General features: G+C 45.5%; 1 protein-coding gene and 1 long non-coding RNA gene across 5 annotated transcripts in view; one reads left to right on the forward strand and one right to left on the reverse strand.

Moving 5' to 3' along the window:
• The window catches only part of maml3 (mastermind-like transcriptional coactivator 3), a 486,074-nt gene that overhangs the window by 392,689 nt on the left and 76,064 nt on the right, over positions 1 to 17,321 (reverse strand). The gene's annotated exons all lie outside the window — the stretch shown is intronic.
• Positions 933 to 13,992, forward strand: LOC147122670 (uncharacterized). Of its 3 annotated transcripts, none has more exons than XR_015081315.1 (3): positions 933 to 1,320; positions 4,609 to 4,866; positions 13,089 to 13,992. It is a non-coding gene; the product is annotated as an uncharacterized LOC147122670 (long non-coding RNA). The 3 variants fall into 3 exon arrangements; XR_015081317.1 differs by having other exon boundaries at positions 933 to 1,245; XR_015081314.1 differs by lacking the exon at positions 933 to 1,320 and adding an exon at positions 1,354 to 1,645.

A 17,321-nucleotide genomic window follows, 5' to 3' on the forward strand; every position in this document is an offset into this window, starting at 1 on the left:
GGTATAACAGCAATTAAACATTTTGGTTTTGTGGCAACGCTGAACATCTAAACTGAGCATCTTCAATTTGCGGGGTGGATTTTTTTTATTATATAAAATTATTAAATGTCACCTTGTCCATAAACCCAGATAAGCAATTTATTTTTCTAAGCCTTTAGGGGGTCACTAAACATGCGTACAGTTTTGATTTCATGGTACGCATGCATATAGAAATACATTATTCTCAATAAAATGAGTACCAGATTATATGTAACGTAATATGCTTATATTTTATATGAACGCACATTCATAACACAATTTTAAAATCGCAGGGGACTACAAACATTTTCAACAGAGCCTCCAAATGCTTAAAATTTTGAGGACCTCATTTCCCACTTTTTGGCATTCGCTATGATTTGTGGATTCCTGTTTCAGCCCCTGGACACACAGTATGTTGCACTTCAATTAGGCCTACACTATATTTTCCACAGTTATCTGCACATTGATCTGAGGTGCATATTTACACAGGATCATTTTACAGTATACTCTCACCAGAATATTGACTCTCTCAAAGAACTAACTATTGGCAGGGGGGGGGGGGATGCGATGGGAGGAGGCATGTGACAGAATTCTTAAGAGTGGTAATGAAAATAATCTAAACTAGACTTTAGGAGATGGTTTATGAAAAATACATGTGTTAAAAAAACGGAAGAATTCTTTGAGCAAAGGAAACAACTTCAAAACCTTATCACAAGACTGTGCAATATAGAGAAGGAAAGCAAAAATGCTCTTGTAATACAGCAACACTCAAGATCAATCAGAGTGGGCTGAAGTGGGCCCTTTAGTTCTAGAAAAGCTTTTCCTTGAACCTCAGCAGCCAGTCAGCATAACACGTAACTCGGGATTGGGGGGGGGGGGAAGGTGGACATTTTGTATTCACATTTACAGCTTGGAAGTGGGCATTTTGTTTTATGCTCAAGAAAGAAAGGAGGTATTTCTGCTCCCTGCTATTTACCCACTGGTTGGGTAAATAACAAATTCCATCGGATTTGCTTGTCCACTGGCCAGGCAAACAACAGCTCCTGTTTAACCAGAGGATAAGTAAATACCGTTCCTGTCTCATTCACAGTTTCCCCCCCCCCCCTTTGCTAACAACGGCCTGCCCCCATAACTCTTTTCATTGACGGAGCACGTAAATGGCCTCTGGCGGTGGTGTCCTCCAACTCGGGAACAAAACAACACGTTTGAGAAACCATCTGTGCACAAGTAAATACTGTGAGATCAGCTGCTACAGTTATATAAGACTGAGGTTTTTTTTCTTGTTCTGTGGTAGACACTGAAGTGAGTGTATTTGTATTGGTTTAATTTTTATCAGCCCAAGGCTACCTACCTGCTGTTCCGCAGTGTTAAATCATATTTCTTTGTTTAAAGTGGTGGTGTTGTCCTGTGCGGTTTTTTTTGGGGGGTGGGGGCAGCATGATGTGGATAAGAACTGCAAGCCAGGGAAAGCCGTTGCCACGGCAATGGCATCTGCATGACATCAGCAGCAGCAGCTCTGAACTCTTGAGCGCTGAGGAATATCATGGATGGAGCCAGCAAATGTCAGCTCGTTGTGATTTTTGACAAGTTTCAAGAGTGCGGAGCCAGATTCAGAAGCTTTTACAAGGTGAACAGCCATTTAAAACATTACCTCCCAGTGCAAACTGATTCAGAATATAACTAAGGAGCTTTAGGCAAAAGCACTCAGCTCTCTCTTACTGTGCCCATTGTCAAGTTGTGCAGTGCCAGTTCTATGGGATCCTGCTCTGTTCAGCAGGGTAAGGGCTGAAGGCGAGGTGCTCAACATGGGTGCCGGTGACCAAGCTCATTTGTGGAGCCAAGGTTAAACGTGATGCCGTACGGTGGAGGTTGATACAGTAACGAAGGCTGAGTAAATTAGATCTTTAAAAAAAAAACGGTGGGCAAATTTGCAACTTGAATAATTTACAGCAAACACAACCTCCTTAATTAAAATGAAATGGAATAAAATGCAAACACTAGTGGAATTAAACTGGGAGAAAACGGGTTAGATTCAGAAGGATCACAAAATTAAGTGATGCCTTTCACCCAAGCTCCTGTGTTTCACCCACACCCCTGTGGGGAAAAAAAAGCCCTCGGACCCTCCTGCTGTTTACATGTTAATTAGATAAATAAGATGTTAAAATCATGAGGAGTTACAGAGAGCACTCTGGGTTCGACCTTGTTAGACTAACTGTGATATCCTGGTAGTGCAGCACACTAGGAGGGCACTACCACAAAGTGCTGCAGGGCATGTGAATACTTTGCTCCGGAACAGAGGATTTTCTGCTAATAGGACTGCACTGCAATCCATTCAGGTCATCTTTGTCTTCCCCCCACACCCCTCCTCCTCCCCCCAACAATTCAAATCCTCCAGGCCTTGTCTTCTCCCCCGCCTTTTTGCACTCTTTCTTGAATAAGAGAGAGAGCTGGCAGGTGGGCAGATTGGGAGCGGTTTCGATCCCACAACGGGGAGTTACCGACCCCACAAGGGGGAGTTGTGGCCCCCGGCTGGGCCGCCTGTGCTGGCAGAGGCAAAGGTGCTCCCCCTAGAGATAGGAGGAAGAAAGAACCATCAGAGAGGGACTCGAGCAAGCACACGTTTATGTACCTCCCAGCGCCTAGTTTAGTGCAGCAGAGGTCTGCCAACTAGTTCTCTCAATCAGGAAACAGCACAAGGGAGTGGGAGAGAGAAGGCAAAGATCTGACTGAATCAACGGAAGAATGTTCATCTGGACTGAATCCTTCAGTCGCACGCCCCCTGATGGCTGAGTTGGTAAATTGACGGATGAAGATCCCAGGTTTGATCCCCAATCGCATCTCACAGCCAGGGCAATGGCAGGGACGCTGTAATGTCCCTGTATGAAAATTCCCACTCCTGATTGTAATGTAGCGATTCCTGCTGGAAGGTACATTTGTGTGGAGCTTTGAGTGAGGACCCGTAGTCAAATGATTCCCCTGACCATTGACTAGTCCCACACAGGAAGAGTGGCCACTTGGCTGAGGTGTTGGAAGGCTGCTGGTCTCTCTGAAGTGGGGCCCAGCACTAGTCAGTGCCTTCAGGAAAAGAAATTGAAGGGGAGAAAACTGGCGGTGAAAAATAAAAGAGCCCCTCACTGTCACAGATTGTTTTATAGGTAGCAGGGGGAAAAATTTGGTTGTTTTGCGCCTCCCGTTGGCGCTAATGGGGCGCAAAGCAACTTGCGCCTGGGCGCAGCGCTTTCGCGGGAGGTTAGCAGCGGCGGTAACTGTTAGCGCCCCGCGGCGCTGCGCCGCTGGCGATGACGTCATCGCCATGATCTTCGTATTGCCCCCTGACTTACTGCCGGACGCTATGTCCGACGGGGTCGGGGGGCCTACCTGCGGCCGGGGCGGCGCTAATTAAAGGCGAGGTGCCGGGTGGCCCTTTTTGCTTCTGGCCACCTGCCAGCACCTGTCCCCGGCCTTCTGAGAAGCCCCCCGCTGCAGAGTGCTGGCTGCACTCCCTGAGCCCGGCACTTCTCTTGAGTGCCGGGCTCTTTTGCCGGCACCCTGATCCCCGGTGGCCCAATTGGGCCCCGGGTCGCGCTACGCAAGGCCCCTCCTCCCCTTTAGCGCCCCAAAGGGGGCGCGACTCAATTTTTTCCCCCAGGTCTTAAAAAAAATGGAAAAACTCCACTTTGGGCAGGCCTTCTGTTTTTGCATTTCTTGCCACATAGACAAGGACGTAACTGACAAGTTAACATTTTTATGAAGTATATACACTTGTAAGAGCACAACTTGAGCCATCAGCGTGCCACTTAACACCAATACAAAAATACCAACGAGTTTGTTAAATTTAAACTAGAGCCATTCATTAAATAGACATAAGGCTGAACAAAAACAAATAAAAATCACACTGCCAACGGTGATAACTTGAGTGATACCTTAGAATCATAGAATGGTTACAGCACGGAAGAAGGCCATTCAGCCCATCGAGCCTGTGCCGGCTCTCTGCAAGAGCACCTCAGCTAGTCCCACTCCCCCGCCCTTTCCCTGTAGCCCTGCAATTTTTTTTCCTTCAGGTACTTATCCAACTCTCCTTTGAAAGCCCACAATTGAGTCTGCCTCCGCCACCCTTTCAGGCAGTGCATTCCAGATCCAAACCACTTGCTGAGTAAAAAGGTTTGCTGGTATAACTCAAACCCACAGCAGATCTTTCTTAGTGAGTGTGTCCCGGTGGCCAAGTTGAGAGGTTCACTGGCACTCAGAGCTAATCCTCTGCTGTAATTCTCTTAATCCCTCACCACAGCTCCTCTTATGGCTGCAGCACATGACTTAACTTCCACACGGTTCCTAATGCCCTTTATTTGAAACTGCTCCTGGTTTTCTTCTCTCACTGAGGGTCTCTTACTGAATTAGTTCACTCTTCCAACTCAGTCATAGTTCACTAGTCTTGAGTCTCCCTGTACATTTTTCTCTGTGTTCCTCTGGACTCCACTCCTGCACAATTTTTTGTGATTATTTATTATGTCCAAGCAGAGTTTTCACTATGTATTGGTGGCTGTTGTTGACTAGCATGTAAAATATTTGCTTTGTTTCCTTTTCCTTTAGTTCTTGTATTGTTTTCTGCTATCACGACCCGTTGATGGGAGTCAATTTCAGACAAATGGAAGTAGACCTCATTACTGGTCAGCATTGGTTCAGTGATCGCACTCCTTGCATCACTTTGCGTCAGGGAGGTCGTGGGTTCAAACCCCACTCCAGAGACTTGAGTCCATAATCCAGGCTGACACTTCAGTGCAGTTTTGTGGGAGTGCTGCGCTGTTAGAGGTGATTGTAGCATGGTCCTGCTCTAGCTGAGTAGTATGGGTAAGTTCTGCCTGCATTAGTGTGAAACTGACTTTCAACCTGCAGCAGTAGTACGACAGATAATAGGGTACCAAACCACTGTTAAACAATATCAGACTATGTTGACTATCGCACATTAGACCCGATACACTTAATGACCCTAGAGACAATTATGGACAACTTCTTATTGTCTAAACCTTTGCACGACTCTGAAGCCTAGATTTTCAATCCCATTTTGCCAACAAAAAGGGCAAAATAAACTGAATAGCTCAAGTTTCATCAAATTCAAGATTTGCTACCTTCAGACATCTTTATTTCTAGTTATCTCTAAGTTATGGCCATTTGCAGAATCACACTGGGACTCAAGAATTTATCATAGAATCATACAATGGTTACAGCACAGAAAGAGGCCATTCTGCCCGTCGAGCCCGTGCCGGCTCTCTGCAAGAGCACTTCAGCTCATCCCACTCCCCTGCCCTTTCCTCGTAACCCTACAACATTTTTTCCTTCAGGTACTTATCCAATTCCCCTTTGAAAGCCACGATTGAGTCTGCCGCCACCACCCTCTCAGGCAGTGCATTCCAGGTCCTAACCACTCGCTGCGTAAAAAAGTTTTTCTTCATGTCGCCTTTGGTTCTTTTGCCAATCATCTTAAATCTGTGTCCTCTGGTTCTCGACCCTTCTGCCAATGAGAACAGTTTCCCTCCAACTACTCTGTCTAGACCCCTCATGATTTTGACCACCTTATCAAATCTCCTCTCAACCTTCTCTGCTCTAAGGAGAACAACACATGCTTCTCCAGTCTATCATGTAACTGAAGTCCCTCATCCCTTGAACCATTCTCGTAAATCTTTTCTGCACCCTCTCTAAGGCCTTCGCATCCTTCCTAAAGTGCGGTGACCAGAATTGGACACAATACTCCAGTTGAGGCCGAACCAGTGTTTTACAAAGGTTCATCAGAACTTCCTTGCTTTTGTACTCTGTGCCTCTATTTATGAAGCCCAGGATCCCGTATGCTTTTTTAGCCACGTTCAAAACCTGCCCTGCCATCTTCAACAATTTGTGCACATATACCCCCAGGTCTCTCTGTTCATGCACCCCCTTTAGGATTGTACCCATTAGTTTATATTGCCTCTCCTCGTTCTTCCTACCAAAATGTATAATTTTGCATTTTTCTGCGTTAAATTTCATCTGCCACGTGTCCGCCCATTTCACCAGCCTGTCTATGTCTTCTTGAAGTCTATCACTATCCTCCTCACTGTTCACTATACTTCCAAGTTTTGTGTCATCTGCAAATTTTGAAATTGTGCCCTGTACTCCCAAGTCCAAGTCATTAATATATATCAAGAAAAGCAGTGGTCCTAGTACCGACCCCTGGGGAACACCACTGTATACCTTCCTCCAGTCCGAAAAACAACTGTTCACCACTACTCTGTGTTTCCTGTCATTGCTTTTCATTTTTTTATACTTCAGCCAGTACACTGTCTCTGTCTATAGACTGTGTTCTGGTAACTTATTTAATGTCCCAGAGTTAGTGTACCATGAAAGATTTTGTTTCATAGTAAGACACAGAGTTCAGTTCTTTATTCCTGATCCTCATGCTTTGCTCATCAGTCATTTCTAGACTTTCTACTCTCATCTCTGCCCTTTAATCAGTGTTACACGTAGTCGCTCTTTGACGGAGTCCCAGCTTTCCTTGTGCTACTCAATTGTTCAGTAGGTTCCAACATAAGTTGGAGCTCTTGCTGCACCCCACTATACTCGGCTGCACCCCTCCAGAGCAGTTTTGCTAGCATGCCGCCAAGCTTTAATAAATTTCTGCCTCGAAGTCTGACTGGCCTGCTGCTGCTATCCAGTTAGTCTGGTTTGTTTAATTTATTCATTCATGGGATGTAGGTGTCACTTGAAGGCCAGCATTTATTGTCCATCCATAATTGCCATCGAGAAGGTGGTGGTGAGCCACCTTCTTGAACCGCTGCAGTCCATGTGGTGAAGGTACGGCCACAGTGCTGTTAGGGAAGGAGTTCCAGGATTTTGACCCAGCAACGATGAAGGATCGGCGATATATTTCCAAGTTAGGACAGTGTGTGACTTGGAGGTGGTGGTGTTCCCATGCACCTGCTTGACCTTGTTCTTCTAGGTGGTAGAGGTCGCGGGTTTGGGAGGTGCTGTCGAAGAAACCGTGGCGAGTTGCTGCAGTGCATCTTGAAGATGGTACACACTGCAGCCACGGTGCGCTGCTGGTGGAGGGAGTGAATGTTTAAGGTGGTGGATGGATTTACTTCTCTCTTGGGACTGAGGCAAGTGCCTGCCTTCTGGCCCCTTTACTAGGCCAACGGTCTTGTGCCCCCCTGAACTGGAATTGCCATCTAGTGTGCCCAAGTCAGAGCATTAAAATCTAGCTATCCCAGGTCCTAGCACTTGATATTTTCACCAGAGATGCTGCTCGTCTTCCCCTACTTGTCCTGTACCTTATATGCATATTAACAGTGACTACACTTCAAAAATACTTAATTAGTTGAGAAGTGCATTGGGACGTCGTGAAAGATGCTACATAAATGCAAGTCTTTCTTTCTTCTTTAACTATTTTAAAAAAGGTTTATGCTGCGATGTGAATGTACCCATAAGCAGTAACTTGCATGAAAGTTTGGGGAGGCGGGTGGGGGCGGGGTGGGACTGAGACTCACAGGCTGATCAAGTTTATAGATACACACAAATCAAAGGTTTTGAGTGCCAGAGCCAGCTCTACATCTCATTCCGTTCCCTTCCCTAGTGTCAAACTGCTGGGCACCTTCAAACAACTGTAGTCAACTCTCGGGTCTGAGCTGCCAAATTGCAGAGGTTCAGTGCTCTTGGAAACTGTGCCGAAGTTCAATTAATCTTTTCTTCTATAAGCCAGCCCATCGTTGCACCAGACAAAACATGCTCTGGGCCATTTGAGCATTCGCAGATTGATGGTTTGCAATGGAGCTGGAGCACAGAGTGTGTCAGGGAGAGGGCCACACAGCGGCAGCATGGACGTGTGTCAAAACAGCCGATTCAAGGCCAGCCATTGATCTAAATGCTCAGAACAGGTCAAGGGACATTTTGTCTGGTGTAAGGCTTACATAAGGAGATTAATTGAGCTCCTGAACTATTTCCAAGCCTGTGGGAGAGCACTGAACTTCTGCGATTTGGCAATTCAGACCTACCTGCAATTGGAAGGAGCCGAGCTGACGGGTGTGTCGGTAACAAGACAATCGGCCAAAGAACCAGAGGGGAGATGAGAAGAAATGTTTTTGCGCAGCGAGTTATGATGATCTGGATTGCGCTGCCTGAAAGGACGGGGGAAGCAGACTCGATAGTAACTTTCAAAAGGGAATTGGATAAATACTTGAAAAGGAAAAAGTTTCCGGGCTATGGGGAAAGTGTGGGGGAGTGGGACTAATTGGATAGCTCTTTCAAAGAGCCGGCACAGGCACGATGGGCCGAATGGCCTCCTTCTGTGCTGTAACATTCAATGAATCCAGGAGAAATGCATGCGTTGCTGCCCAAAGGTTGGTATTTCACCCTTAAGGGCACATATTTTTAAGTTTAACTGACTGCACAGCAGACTGCTTCACTTGTTCAAGTAGTAGTAGCTGGGTTCTGCCTTTTTTTTGTACTGCATGTAGCTTCCACTCAGTAAAGTTAGCTCAGGGCTATGAAATTCTCCCCAAAAACTCAAAATGGCTTGTCCAGCAAGTTACATTCTTACTCTCCTTACAAATAAAAATCATTCTTTGACAAATATATACAAGTTGCTTTGAAGCTTCTAAAGAAAAACAGGTTTGTTAAAATGTTAAATACAAGGGGCTCCCCTGAGGGCTGTGTTGGTGAGTGCCAATTCAGATGGAATCTGATGGGCACATTAAAAACTACCTTCTTTTTAATCTCCTGAAATGCCACAGTGGGTAAATGTACTGCTTCATGTCTACTTGAGCTATACAGATTCAAGGTTCAATCGATGGTCTGTGTTGAGCCAGTTAATCCTGGCCAGGCCTACAGTGTGGGGTGCTGAAACTGCCCGCAGCAGTAGGGCCAAGGATCCCTCTCGCAATCGCTATCCAGTGACCCCTGCTGGAAATGCATTCTGTGGCAGTGAGATGAGGGCAGGATCTGGTTTGGCTGTGAAGTTTGACACCATGGAATAACCAGCCCTTTGTTACATGACTCTAGGTCTGTAAACACAAAGGGGGAGAAATTCGGTATCGCCCTGTTTGGGGCGCAATTATCGGCCGGGCACAAAGTTTAGCGCCTGCCGTTATTGCCTCCGACTGCAAACTTGGCTTCTATTGCCCCTGGAGGTGATTTGAGTGCTAAATCAGGTGCTACACACCTCTCTTAAGGCGCTAACGCCAAGGAGCGAGGCGCTACCTCAGAGCGCTGGCGAAGCTAATGTGATGTCAGTCAGCAATGGAACACAGACACACTGGCGCCGGCCAGTTCTTAAAGGGGAGGGTCGATCTTGCTCTCCATCCACACCCTGCTCATTGCAGCCTTGAATCTCGGCCTGGAGAGACCTGTGTATCAAATCTGCTGGAAAGAACAATGGAGAGGCCCAGGGATAGAGCTCAGAGTGCAGGCCCCATAGTCTCTTCTAAATTGATGCAAGGAAGGTCAAATCAAAATGAACCTGCAAAGTGCTGCTCAGTACCCAAAACTCCCTTCACACAGCGCTGAATCTCTCCATAAGTCTCTCTCTCTCAGAATGTGTGGTACAAATATGTCGCCGACAAAAAAAGGCAGGAAGTGGTCGCCTTTAAATAGCGCTCCCCCAGTCCCTTCCCGACTGCAAAACGTTCCCCTCAACCTGTCGTTGCTAGCGGCAGGCGGCGCCACTCAATATCCGGTCCGGGGCATTGCACGCTTGACTGACGCCACGATCTGTGGGTGCAGGAGATTGTGGCGGTAGTGTTTAGCACCGCCGCAAAATGTCTGGTCAATTTCGCGAGCGGCGCAAACATCGCCACGCCCGTGCGCTAGTTGCTTTGCGCCCCGTTAGCGCCCTCTTGTTAGCGCTAGGGCGCTAACAGGAGGCGCAAAGCAACCAAATTTTCCCCCCAAGGAATATTGGTTAATAGCAATATTTAAGGTTGGACACAAAGGTGGCATTGCACATTGTGGTGGTGGTGGGAGAGGTAAGAGCAGGAATGATCCAGTCAGAATTACTGCTGACCTGTTGAACCACTTGTAGAGGGTTCTTCTGTTCCTTTCCCGAGCAGGAGGTTTCTGCTGATCACCCCGGGAGGAAAAACTGCCAATAGTGCAGTTTTACTGCTGCCACCACAACTTATCATTGGGTGGAATATACCTCCTGCTCAAATATTCGTCCGAAAGCCCGTTTTATGTAATCCTTTCCTTTGTCTGCCCTCCTTTCCTAGTAACAGATGTGTTGGGGTACAGTTCCATGGGTTCCTACTGCTCTCCAGTACTTCATTGGCAGCCCATTCTTTATGTATGAGTCAAACTGAATCCAATCTTGTGCTTAACTAATGTCCACACACCAACACACTTTCCAGCAGAGTCTCTCTGGATCATGATCAGGAGGTAGGTGACCTGGCTCATTTTCCTGTTCTTAGCCCAGGGGACACTGAGACCCAATGTCGTCCATCCAGCTCCAGCTAAGCTCAGCTAACGGAACACATGGAGGGAGGGGATTCAACCTGGGACCGCACAACATGCGCATTTAGCCACCAAACTGTCGGAGAAGCTCTGAAAGGCTGGTTACTGTGGGGTATAGGAAATGTTATGTTATATTCAAGGAAACCTCTACGAATAAAATAAAAAGCTGAACGTATTGCATTAACAAATTGGCTTTTATACTGCACAGCCATGGAATGCATGCTGATTGAAGTAGTAAAGCGGGGAAGAGAATAAATAAATGCTGCCCCAAAAAGCTGTAGAAGCTACATCATTACATAAATTTAAAACAGAAATAGACAGTTTCCTAGAAGTAAAGGGAATTAAGGGTTAAGGGGAGCGGGCAGGAATTTGGACATGAGTCTAGGTTCGGATCGGTCATGGCCCTGTGGGTAGCGGAGCGGGCCCAGGGGCCGTGTAGCCTGATCCTGCTCCTATTTCGTGTGTCTAATTCTGTTAGATTCAGGAGATGGTTCTGTGATAGTGGATTGGCGGTTAGGATCAGATCAGCCATGATCTTATTGAATGGAGGAGCAGGCTCGAGGGGCCAATTGGCCTACTCCTGCTCCTATTTCTTATGTTCTTATAAGCTGTGGAAGGGAGTTTTTTTTAGTACACATTGGGGTAGATCTTGACTGTGCGACAGTGCAAAACGGGTGATAGCGAGTCGGCAGCCTGTTTACTTCAGTGGAAATAACAATCGGGAGAGATGTAAAACAAGGCACTGACTCATTCTCACCTGTTTTACACTATCGCACAAAGTCAAGATCTACCCCCGTTAAGTGTTAAAAATCTTAATTTTTCCCGGGGGACAAGAGATGCGCCCATTATACACGGGGGGGGTAATTAGCGCAGGGGTGCTGGGGCACCTTACTTGGTTGTTTACAATGGCACATAATATTGAAGAGAGGTTTTTCAGTGCATCCGTGATTACACAGGGCTGAGCTGAGTCAATTGAAATCCCATTCTTGAGAATTTGAGGTTAATCCTTTCAATGACACGGAATAGCCGTCAACAACATCTTCAGAGAGTCTGAGTTGTGCAACTTCAAGCCAGACAGCTTCAGGAATCAAACTAACACCACAATAGAAGATCCAACTACAAAGAGAACTTCAAACAATCGCGCTTCCGGCGAGACCCATCCAGTATCGTCATTCATCAGCTAAGTTCCAAACTCGACAGAGTACCATAGGTAGAGATCGGGTTTTCTAATATTTACCCTCATGCTTGTGTGTCATGGTTTCCGGAACTTGCTCGTATTCACTTGGCTGGAAGAGTGCAAGAGTCCATTTCCCATGCCTCGTCAGCATGCAGCGAAATTTAAATCCAGCTGTTAGCTAGCAACTTCTCACTGCTGATTGGTGTTCTGAATTTTGACGACTGTGTCTCTCCCCGCCCGCAGTATGCACCTCCTTCGATCCTACCGGCAAGATCAGCTGCTGCTGCAACAGCTGATTTATGAGCTGACCGCGCCAGCTTGTAGCTCCCTCCTGGACCGACCCACAAGTCCAGCTGCCAAATCCACCACAGACCCGAGAGAGTTGGGCAAAAGCACTGCCCTTGTGCCATGGCTGGGCTGCCAGCTCCAGAGGTAAACACTAAAGGCAATATCACAAGGTCATTACAGATGAGGAAGGCCATTCGGAACACCCTAGTTCATCCAACCAATGACCCTAGTCTCCCCAAGGCAGTATCCAATTGGCCCTTAAATCATTCCATGGTTCGCAGCTCGACTATCTGGGAGTCCATTCCAATTGTTGATCACTCGGTGTGAAAGAGAGATACCCGATATCCGCCCTCAATTTACCATTTACTAGTCTGAACTTGTGGACCCTTGTTCTAGTCTCATGATTTAATATAAAATCATTATCCAGATTTGGCCTTTCCACACCATTTAATATTTTATATACCTCTAGAACATCAGCTCTCTGACCACCTCCTTTCAAGGCTGAAAAGCCCAAGTCTTTCCTCATAAGTCAGGCCTCTAACACTTGGGATCAGTCTTGTGACTCCTCTTTGCAGTACCTCCAATGTTTGACTGTCTCCCTTGAGTCTTGGTGACCAGAATTGCACACAGTGTTCAAGGTGTGGTCTGACCAGAGCACAATGCAGTTAGATCACGACTTTGTAATTCTACAGTAGTTATGTTTCGTTTAAAAAGAAGTATTGGTTATACTCTTCCAACATAAAATGAGCTTCTATTATGCACTATTCAGTAACTGACTCCGCTGAGATATAGCTACAGAACAGATGGACATGTGCATTGCAGAAAGGAATGGGTGAAGGATTTGCAGTGGATCACAAGCACAATTCAGAGAAGTGCTTTACAATAAACACTGCTACAAGAAGTATGCATTATACGCAAGACTTTTAATATATTTGATGATAAACATGATTCTATTATATGATTCTATAACTTCATACAATCATATTGATGCAAATTACTTAATTAAAAAATTGCAACTAAATCTGATGTTTCGAGTGTAATGTAGCTCATTTGAGCATCTTGTTGTAACACTGGCTCCCAAGTTGTGTGGTGCAGTAATAATCTACCTCATATTTTTAATTTCTTATTGTTGTAGCTACACAAATACTATAAAACCTGGCATGTACACTGCAGGGGATGGATTGGCGAAGCTAGGTCTGGCGACTGCGAAGACATGGCAGAAGACACAAGAATAAATGCAGGATCACAGTTCAAAAACCAGCCGTCACTACCAGCCATCCTTTGTGGAGCAGATGCTGATACACTATGGGAAATTTGTACATAAATGTTTAATGAAGATTGCAAAGTGATCATTGTATGCAGCATGCAAATAACTTCATATTCTTAATACACAGAGAAACTTGTAAAACTTAAAGTTTTACCAAAACTTCAACTGTAAAATGGAAGGGTGCAACTTAAGCGAAACGCCACATTTTATGGTATTTATTTACAAGACAACAAGCTCACAAATCTGGGCTCTAGAAGGCTGAATTCACCGCACACATCAGTTAACATTTTACTTTGGGACACTTCTTGATTTGCTCAGCCCTGTGGTGAAACTTGCCTTCCTGTGTATAGACTCTGCCTTATCATTAGCTCAAGCTGCGCAGAAATGTAATACACTGTCGTCGACGGGGATGAATTAAAAAGTATTCAGTGTTTAAGCCCCGGTGATTGTAAAGACAAGGCAGAAGACATTAGAGCCTACCACATTACAGTCCAAAAACAAATCATCAGTGCCAGCAATCCCTTAAGAAACATCCACTGATACAGTGGTTGAAACAGAAGCTATATAAACATTCAAAGGTTAGAATGGATAGGAGGATGAAAGAAAGGGGAATAAAGAGATGTGAGAACTGGGCGGGAAAATGTGATTAGAACTATCTGCTCGCGTGGAGGGATACGGGCTGATTGGGCCAAATGGCCTGCTTCCATGTTGTAACTTCTATGTGTAGAAAGCTTGAAACATGGAAAACGTGTAAATAAATTTTTAATGAACACTGCAAAGTGGCTCCAATATTTTAAACGTGTAGTTCTCTCCCGCTTTGCATTACAGTGCAGACGTTTCAACAGAACAGATTAAACTGCTCAGGAAATGGGAATAGACACAAAATACTGGGCAAAGTATGGAGCTCATTAAGAGAGACACTACTCACTTTTATGATCACAAGCAGACTCTTAACAATGGGATAACAAGTCAGTGGGGAGCGTTAGGTCACAGCTTTAAAATGCCAACAAAGTGAATAGAAAGTCACCAAAAGATACCACTCAGAATGCTCACGGGCCGGTTAGTATTCATCAAAACTCACAGCTTTTACACTCTCTTTGAAAATGTTCTTACGCAGGGCAAAGGAAGCTTGAAAGGAATGCTGAGTAACATGCAGGTCTAGAAATTCGTTTGTGCTGTGTGCATTTTACAGGCGTAAAATGGGCACCTAAGATTCCAATACGGTGGGCTGCTTCCCTGCGCACATTCCACACGGAGGTGCTCTGCCTGCCATTTAGTGTTAACTGTGGCTCAGTTGGTAGCACACTCGCCTCTGGGTCAAAAGGTCGTGGGTTCAAGTCTCACTTCAGAGACGTGAGCACAAAAATCTAGGCTGACACTCCAGTGCAGTGCTGAGGGAGTGCTGCACTGTTGGAGGTGCCGTCTTTCGGGTGAGACGTTAAACCGAGGCCCTGTCTGCTCTCTCAGGTGGATGTAAAAGATCTCATGGTACTATTTCGAAGAAGAGCAGGGGAGTTATCTCCAGTGTCCTGGCCAATATTTATCCCTCAATCAACATCACTAAAACAGATTACTTGGTCAGTATCATATTGCTGTTTGTGGGAGCTTGCTTTGCACAAATTGGCTGCTGCGTTTCCTACATTACAACAGTGACTACACTTCAAAAGTGCTTCAGTTGTTGTAAAGCGTTTTGGGACGTCCTGAGGTTGTGAAAGGCGCTATATAAATGTAAGTCTTTCTTTTTATATTGGTAAAGGGTGAATATAGATTTCTAGAGCCCACACATGAAACAGGCGTTATGCAAATAGGGGGCCTATGTCTGTTTCAGGACCCCTACTTGAAATTGGGCTGCCCTGGAAGCAGCTGGTGCCGGGCCTGCTGTGTTCACAATAACCAAACCTACATGTGGCCAAACCAGCGGTTCTTAAAGGGACCGTTGGAGGCCGCCACCAAAAACAATGCTCACCTGAACGTGGAGCCTGGAGGAGCACATTGCCCTTAATCCTAACACAGCACTCTGTCCATCGCGGTTCCACAGCAGTCCTAAAGATCCTTGTAGGCGATGCAGCTGCCTGGGGATCTGCAGTGGCCGTCCGCAGCTCGCCAGTTTAATTTATGTGAGGTCTGAGGCCCAACATTGAGTAGGCCTCAGGCCTACCCGTTCCGACGCAGGGATCGATCCATGCACCCAGTTTGCGCCGACAGGATGGCATGATCCAATTTCACCACAGTAATACAGTAAGGGCTGCTTTCATATTAACTTCACAGAAGGACAACACAACAAATAAAGTGGATTAGAGGTCTCGATTCAGATTTATTTTGGAACACTAAAAACTTCCATCTTAATCCACCACCTCCTCCATATACTACAGGGGTGACTTCTAACCCTGTCCACCCGTCGGAAACCGGGCAGTTAAAATCATACGTGGGACTTACCCACCCAGCTCCTGTTCTCTTCCCAAAGGTTCTGATTTTAACCTGCATTTCTGAGCAGGCGGGAAGGACACCAGCCTGAAAGCCCCAGGTCCTTTTTAAATATGCAGATCAGGTTCCAGTGACATAATGATTGTTATTTTAACCAAAGGTCTGTGTGGGAAAGAAGCCGTTGTTGCTTTCCCCGCCAGGCCAACCTATTGACAAGAGGAGTCGGACTGCTCCTCTCTGCCCCACAAAGAAAGTTTAGGCCTCCCCTACTGCAGGCTTCGCGCCCCGCACCCCCCCCCGACCGCGATGCCCTCAAAACCGCCTTATCCGAGTGCCGGGGACCGTTCCTCCTGCCACTCGCTAGCCAGCTGTCACTCCCCACTGGTTTTGAGCAAGAGACTGAGCGGGAGCATGCAGAGTTAAAACCTCCCAGGCCTCACGCTGCTGAGTGCAGGAGGGTTTACCACTTACCATGGCCCTCGCCCACCCCAAGTTAAAATCGAGGCTTAAGAACCATAGACAGTTCAAGCTGAGGAACGAGGCTTTAAATCATTTTTTCCTCCCCTATTTTCTCTTTTTCAATGAAGGCACAGACTGATACTGAAGCAAGATCCCCAGAGTACCAGTATCCCTCACCCAAGTGAGCGCTCTTCATGTGTGACCCTAGACATTGAACTCTGACAGCCCATTCAATCGTTGGGGACATGTTCTCACCTAACATTCACATGTGTGTACGCTTACATTAGAATTTGCTGGACAGTAATCAGGAGCAGGTATTCTGGCTGACTTTTCTCCTCGATAACTCAAGAACACCGAGGCGAATTTTAACTCCCTATCCCTTCCTCGGCTGAGGTCAGCTAATTCAGCAGTGACAAGGAACCAGAGACCTCCCTGTGTGCTATCCTTCCTACTGCATTTTGAAAATCTGAATTCTAATGAAACCTTTAAGGACCACAAAAGGGATTACTGTACTAAAATATATACTAAATATACTTTTTATGCAGTTAAGCTTTGCTCAAATTGGGCTAAAACTGAAGAAATGTTCTTTGCCTCAGTCCATTAGCCTAAATGCAGTTGATAATATCCACTTTTCCTAATAAATGATATAAAACCAGCAGATTGCCACAGTTTAATAGAAATTGAAGAGTTTGAAGAAAGATGATATCATTGTGAAATGATCTGATGCAAGATAAATAAAACAAAATATCACATTAATAAACCGTGCACTGTATATTGTTTTGGGTTCTTAATACCACTCATGCACTTTGTATCAAATACACTTTTGTTCCCAGATTTCCCTTTGGTCATACCATTTCTCAATGGGAATAATTACAGTTCATTTATAGTAAGTACTTCTTATTAGAGTACATTTCCCTACAGGTGATCATTAGTAAATAAAATAATAGCATCACAATACTAATTTTGTACATATATATAAATGCAGACACACTCACAAAATCAAACTCACTCACTCTTTATAGGTGTTATTTTGTTAAAAACAATTACAATTTTGGTGCTATTTAGTCAGACTTTAATCAGAAGTTGTGGACATTTAAAGATTATGCTCAGATCAACCTCCTCGCTTTTTCTTGTCTTTCATTAGCTCAAAGACAAAGTAAAATGATACCGTTCTCTGTTAAAATGATTTGAGATTAGAGAATTATCTATATATCTCTC

Source organism: Somniosus microcephalus, chromosome 2, assembly GCF_052327205.1.
Source record: "Somniosus microcephalus isolate GS21.2 chromosome 2, FLI_Smic_1.0, whole genome shotgun sequence".
Classification (NCBI taxonomy): Eukaryota; Metazoa; Chordata; class Chondrichthyes; order Squaliformes; family Somniosidae; genus Somniosus; species Somniosus microcephalus.